Source organism: Pongo abelii, chromosome 18 (genome assembly GCF_028885655.2).
Source record: "Pongo abelii isolate AG06213 chromosome 18, NHGRI_mPonAbe1-v2.0_pri, whole genome shotgun sequence".
NCBI classification, from domain to species: domain Eukaryota; kingdom Metazoa; phylum Chordata; class Mammalia; order Primates; family Hominidae; genus Pongo; species Pongo abelii.
The window spans coordinates 24592614-24600016 of NC_072003.2; positions in this window are offsets into that span (position 1 = coordinate 24592614).

A 7403-nucleotide genomic window follows, 5' to 3' on the forward strand; every position below is an offset into this window, starting at 1 on the left:
AAAAAAAAAAAAAAAAGTACACCTAAGAGCTGCCGGGCACGGTGGCTTACGCCTGGAATCCCAGCACTTTGGGAGGCTGAGGTAAGGAGTTCGAGAACAGCATGGCCACTCTGGTGAAACCCCGTCTCTACTAAAAAAAAAAAAAAAAACCGTCTCTACTAAAAGAAAAAATACAAAAATTAGCCGGGCGTGGTAGCAGGCGCCTGTAATCCCAGCTACTCGGGAGACTGAGGCACGAGAATCGCTTGAACCTGGGAGGCAGAGGTTGCAGTGAGCTGAGATCGCGCCACTGCACTCCAGCCTGGGCGGCAGAGCGAGACGCCGCCTCAAACAAAACAAAACAAAACAAAAAAACAACACACCTAAGAGCAAGGAAACCTCTTTCCCAGGAACTTCCAGCATACTTTTGGTTCCATGCCTATTGTTTTTAAAATTGATACATTGGCCGGGTGCGGTGGCTCATCCCTGTAATCCCAGCACTTTGGGAGGCCGAGGAGGGAGGATTGCTTAAGCTCAGGAGTTTGAGATCAGCCTGGGCAACGCAAGACTCCATCTCTCCAAAATAAGTAGAAAAAATTAGCCAGGCATGGTGGTGCATTCCTGCAGTCCCAGTTACTCCAGAGGCCGAAGATAGAGCATTGCTTGAGCTCAGGAGTTCTCGACCAAGCTGGGCAACATGAGACGCGTTTCTACAAAAAAAAAAAAAAAAAAAAAAAAAAAAAAAATTAGCCAGGTATGATGGTGCATGCCAGCTACTCCAGAGGCTGAGGAGGGAGGATCACTCGAGCCTGGACTGCTGATTGTACAACTGCACTCCTCTCTGGGTGACAGACTGAGTCCCTTTCTCAAAAAAAAAAAAAGAGAGAAAAATTGATGTATCACAATTATACATATTTTGGAGAGGGACATGATATTTTGATATACATATACAATGTGTAATTATCAAGTCAAGGCAATTGGGATAAACATCACCTCAAACATTCTTTGTGTTGGAAACATTACAAGTATTCTAGTTATTTTGAAGTATACAATCACTAATTGTTAACTACTTTTTTTAAAGGGAGGGGAAACAGCCTGGGCAGCATAGGGAGAACCTGTCTTTAAAAACGAGCAAACAAGGCCAGGTGCGGTGGTTCACGCTTGTAATCCCAGCACTTTGGGAGGCCTGAGGCGCGCAGATCACGAGGTCAGGAATTCGAGACCAGCCTGGCCAACACAGTGAAACCCCATCTCTACTAAAAATACAAAAATTAGCCGGGCATGGCGGCAGATGCCTGTAATCCCAGCTATTCGTGAGGCTGAGGCAGGAAAATTGCTTGAACCCAGGAGGCAGAGGTTGCAGTGAGCCAGGGGTGCAGAGGTTGCACTCCAGCCTGGGGAGCAGAGTAAGATTCCGACTCAAAACAAAACAAAACAAAAAAAGAGCAAACAGCCAAGCGCGGTGGCTCATGCTTGTAATCCCAGCACTTTGGGAAGCCAAGGCGGGCAGATCACCTCAGGTCAGGAATTTGAGACCAGCCTGGCCAACATGGTGAAACCCTATCTATACCAAAAATACAAAAATTAGCTGGGCATGGTGGCAGGCGCCTGTAATCCCAGCTACTCGGGAGGCTGAGGCAGAAGAATTGCTTGAACCTGGGAGGTGGAGGTTGCAGTGAGCCGAGATCACGCCACTGCGCTCTAGCCTGAGTGACAAGAGTGAAACTCAGTGTCAAAAAAAAAAACAAAAAACAAAATGAACAAGCAAACAAACAAAAAAACGAGCAAACAAAACAAAAAGTTAGCCTGGCATGTGTCCCTGTAGTTCCAGCTACTTGGGAGGCTGAGGCAGGAGGATCGCTTGAGCCTAGGAGGCCAAGGCTAGAGTGAGCCACTACCATGCCATTGCATTCCTGCCTGGTGACAAGGGGAGATGCCTTTTCTTTCTCTTTCTTCCTTCCTTCCCTCCCTCCTCTCTCTCTCCTTCCTTCCTTCTTCCCTCCCTCCCTCTCTTTCCCTTTCTTTCTTTCCTTCTTCCTTCCTTCCCTCCCTCCCTCTCTCTTTCTTTCTTTCTCTCTCTCTCTTTCCTCTTTCTCTCTTTCTTTTTCTTGAGACTTAAAAAAAAGGGGAGGCAGGCAGAGTATCTTGACCTAGATTCTAGGATAATGCTCTTTAAACTGCTGGTTAACCAAATAGTAGGTTTTGAAATCTATTTATTAGCAGATCCCCATGAGTACATTTTCAGTGAAATGGAATGTAACAAATAGAAAACAGAAGTATGGTTTTCTAGAACTTTCCTTTCAGGTATACATGTGTGTTCTGGTACCTGTTGTATTTCTTAAAGTGATCAGACATCAAAAAAGTTTGAAAGTGATTGTAACCTAGAGGAATCTCTTCCTATTCCAAACTAGATTAATTTTTGACTGGATTAATTTTTGATTGTGGGACACATATCTGTTCTGTAACCTTGAAAAGCTCCTATCTTGTTTCTCTACTCTGTAAAACCACAGTGACTGAATACCTAGCCAGCATTTCAAGAGATTTTTGGGGATTAACTAAATTCCATAGGTGGTATTTTTAAGTCCCTCAGAAAAAGCACTCCTGCGGTGTTATGATATAGGTATTGATTTTCGTCTCCACAATTCCTGGCATCTAACTCCCATTGTCCTCATTATAATGTTGAGGCACTTTAGGCCTCAGAAAACAGAATCTCCCTCTCTGATCTTCTCCTGTCCACCTCTGACCTGCCCCAAGCAGGACTCTCATCTGACTGTGGGTCAAAAGGCCCTCATTCCAGAGAGGGTTCTGCCCGCTACCCTCAAGGAAGAAATGCTGCACAGAGAGGCCAAGAAAAGACTCAGCAGACAGGCTTTGCTGGGTTTAGATCGTGCACTTTCTGTCCAATCAGATTTCTTTTTTTTCTTTTTTTTTTTTTTTTTGAGACGGAGTCTTGCTCTGTCGCCCAGGCTGGAGTGCAGTGGTACAATCTCCGTTCACTGCAACCTCTCCCTCTTGGGTTCAAGTGATTCTCCTGTCTCAACCACCCAAGTAGCTGGGATTGCAGGTGTGCACCACCATGCCTGGCTAATTTTTTTTTTTTCAGACAGAGTTCGGCTCTTGTTGCCCAAGTTGGAGTGCAATGGCACGATCTCAGCTCACCGCAACCTCTGCCTCCTGGGCTCAAGCAATTCTCCTGCCTCAGCCTCCCGAGTAGCTGGGATTACAGGCATGTACAACCACACCCGGCTAATTTTGTATTTTTAGTAGAGATGGGGTTTCTCCATGTTGGTCAGGCTGGTCTCGAACTCCCGACCTCAGGTGATCCACCCAACTCGGCCTCCCAAAGTGCTGGGAATACAGGTGTGAGTCACCGCGCCTGGCCTGTCCAATCACATTTCTATACGGTGTTCAATCACACCTATGTAATAAAGTGTCCCATAAAAACCCAAGAGAACTGGGTTGGGAGAACTTCTGGATAACAGAACACGTGGAGGTTCTTGAAGGGTGTTGCATTCAGGGAAAGCATGGAAGCTCCACGCCCCTTCCCTTATATTTTGCCCTATGTGTCACTTCATCTGTATAAACAAAATTAAGTGTTTCCCTGTATTTCTCAAGCCACTTCAGCAAATTAATGGAACCCAAAACGGGGGTTGTGGAAGCCCCAACTTGAAGGCGGTCCATCAGAAGTTTCAGAGGCCCAGACTTGCGACTGGTGTTTGAAGGTGGGCAGTCTTGGGGACTGAGCCCTCACCCTGTGGGAAATAACACTATTTTCAGGTCGAAGATGTCAGACTTAAATTGAAGGACACCCAGCTGGTGTCAGCTGCAGAACTGATTATTTGCTGGCCAGGTGCAATGGCTCAAGTCTGTAATCCCAGCATTTTGGGAGGCAGAGGTGGGTGGATCACTTGAGGTCAGGAGTTCCAGACCAGCCTGGCGACATGGTGAAACCTTGCCTCCACTAAAAATACAAAAAATAGCTGGGTGTGGTGGCATGCACCTGTAATCCTAGTTACTCAGGAGGCTGAGCCAGGAGAATCGCTTGAACCTGGGAGGCAGAGGTTGCAGTGAGCTGAGATCATGCTATGGGCAACAGAGTGAGGCTCAACCTAAAAAAAAATTGTATCCTTGCTGGTGGGGGGATTTCCCCACACATTTTTGGGGTCCACAGAAGTATTCTTTGTTGATTATTGGTGTGTTGATGTGTGAGCAGAGAAAAAACACGGTTTGAGAAAGTTTATATCCAAAAAACTCCTGAATATGTTGATGAGGAACTCGGAGAGGCAAATAATAATGTGATTGACTGATTGGCAGTGGTAATCATACAGTAACTAACATTCATTGTACTCTGTATGGCAAGGACCTGCTCTAAAAGCTTTACATTAAGTATTCACCAACAACCCTATGAGGTGGATACTTACATGCAATTGTCTCAAGTAAAATTGTATTTAAAAACATACTGGCCAGGTGTGGTGGCTCGCGGCTGTCATCCCAGCATGTTGGGAGGCCAAGACAGGCGGATTGCTTGAGGCCAGGAGGAGTTCAAGACCAGCTTGGTCAACATAGCGAAACCCTGTCTCTACTAAAAATACAAAAAATTATTTGGGTGTGGTGGCACACACCTGTAATCCCAGCTACTTGGGAGGCTGTGTCATGAGAATCACTTGAACCCGGGAGGCAGAGGTTTCAGTGAGCTGAGAATGTGCCACTGCACTCCAACCTGGGCGACAGAGAAAGACTCTGTCTCACAAACAAACAAAAAATATGTACTAATGACCAGGCACAGCAGTTCATGCCTGTAATCCCAGCACTTTGAGAGGCTGAAGTGAGAGGATCAGTTGAAGCCAGGAGTTTGAGACCAGCCTAGCCAACAAATCAAGAACCCATGTCTTAAAAAAAAAAAAAAGAAAGTAGCTGGGCATGGTGGCACATGCCTGTAGCCCTGGCTGCTCAGGAGGCTGAGGCAGGCGGATTGCTTGAGCCCAGGAGTTCAAGGCTGTAGTGAGCTATGACTGCACCAGTGGACTCCAGCCGGGGCAGCAGAGCAAGACCCCATCTCTGAAAAAATAAATACCTATATACATACATTAAAAACATGCACTGACATTGAGTAGCACACTGAATTGCTGGGGATATGTCAAAACAGGCACTGCCATACATAGTTGGTAGGTAGGCAACTAACACCACCATCCAGAAGGCAGTTTGTCAATATCTAATCAGATTTTCACACCCTTTGACTCATCAAATCTACTTCTAAGAATGTATCTTACAGATATAATCACACCTACTTACAAAGGATATAAGTATAAGAATATTCATTCACTGTTGATAGTAGAAAAAACTATGCACACCTTTCAGAAAGGCTAAAATAAAGACTACTGATGATACTGTTGGCAAACACACATATACTGTGGGTGGGAAGACAAAGTAGTATAGTCACTTTGGAAAGCAGTTTGGTAATTGCTTATTAAGTCATAGGTACACTTGGCCCAGTAATCCCAAAACTAGGTGTTTGCCCAAGTGAAGTAAAAACTTGTAGGCCGGGCGCAGTGGCTCATGTCTGTAATCCCAGCACTTTGGGAGGCTGAGGCGGGTGGATCACTTGAGGTCAGGAGTTTGAGATCAGCCTGAGCAACATGGTGAAACCCCGTTTCTACTAAAAATACAAAAATTAGCCAGGCATGATGGCGCATGCCTATAATCCCAGCTACCCAGGAAAATTAGCCAGGTGTGGTGGCACGTGCCTGTAATCCCAGCTACCCAGGAGGCTGAGGCAGGAGAATCTCTTGAACCCAGGCAGCAGAGGTTGCAGTGAGCTGAGATCGTGTCATTGCACTCCAGCCTGGGCAACAAGAGCTAAACTCCATCTCAAAAAAAAAAAAAAAAAAAAAAAGAAAGAAAGAAAAAAAAAAAAAAGAACTTGTAGCCGGGCACAGTGGCTTATGTCTATAATCCCCACAGTTTATGAGGCCAAAGCGGGATGATTGTTTGAACACGGAAGTTTGAGACCGGCCTGGGCAACATGGTAAAACCCCATCTCTACACACACACAAAAAAATAACAAAATTTAGACAGGTGAGGTGGAGTGGACATGTAGTCCCAGCTACTCCAGAGGCTAAGGTGAGAGACCCCCAGAGCCTGGGAGGTCAAGGTTGCAGTGAGTCGTGATCACACCACTGCACTCCAGTCTGGGCAACATAGTGAAACTGTGTTTCAAAAAAATAAAAAATGTCCTCTGGGGAGGACTCGGTGATTGAGAGTCAGTGTTCAATGGAGATTTAGTTTGTTTTTTTTTTTCTTTTTGAGACAGAGTCTCTCTCTGTTGCCCAGGCTGGAATGCAGTGGCACCATCATAGCTCACTAAAGCCTCGAACCCCAGGCTCAAGCGATCCTTCAGCCTCCCAAGTAGCTGGGACCACAGGCATGTGCCACCACCCCCAGCTATTTTTATTTTTTGTAGAGATGGGGTCTCACCGTGTTGTTCAAGCTGATCTCAAATTCTTGGGCTCAAGCAATCCTCCTGCCTCGAACTCCCAAAGGGTTGGGGTTGCAGGCATAAAACACTACACCCAGCCTTACTTTTCTCCATAGACTTATTTTAATTTATTAATTAATTTATTTATTTGAGACTGAGTCTTGCTCTATTGCCTAGGCTGGGGTGCAGTGGCACGATCTGGGCTCACTGCAACCTCTGCCTCCCAGGTTCAAGCAATTCTCATGCCTCAGCCTCCTGAGTAGCTGGGATTACAGGTGCACACCATCATGCCTGGCTAATTTTTGTATTTTTAGTAGAGACAGGGTTTCACCATGTTGGCCAGGCTGGTTTCGAACTCCTGACCTCAAGTGATCCTCCTGTCTCAGCCTCCCAAAGTGCTGAGATTACAGGTGTGAGCCACCATGCCCAGCCTAATTTAAAATTTTAACTATGTACATGCATTACTGTGCACAACCAGCTGTGGGCAAGTACAGCCCAATAGCCCCTCCTTTTCACTGCCTTGAGTATCTCTTGCTCGTTGTTGAGGGCCCGTCTAGCGCCATGCCCCATAGGCTGCCTGTAGGAGTCCTTTTGACCCTTCAGGCACCCACATGATTCCGGAAATGTGGCTGAACCAACAAATAGTGGGAGCCAGTGGTAATCCATGTGAGATGTGAGAGGTGCGCATTTTTCTCTCTCTCTTTTTTTTTTTCCATAGAAAAATAAAATGTTTGTAGAAATGTAAAATCTTTTGTTTTTCTTTTTTTTATTTTTCCAGACAGGGGCTAACTCTGTCGCCCAAGTTGGGCTGCAGTGGCACAGTCACAGCTCACCGCAGCCTCAACATCCCAGGCTAAGGGATCCTCCCACCTCAGCCTCCTGAGCAGCTGGGACTACAGGTGTGTGTCATCACACCTGGCTACTTCTTTTATTTTCTGTAGAAGCGGAG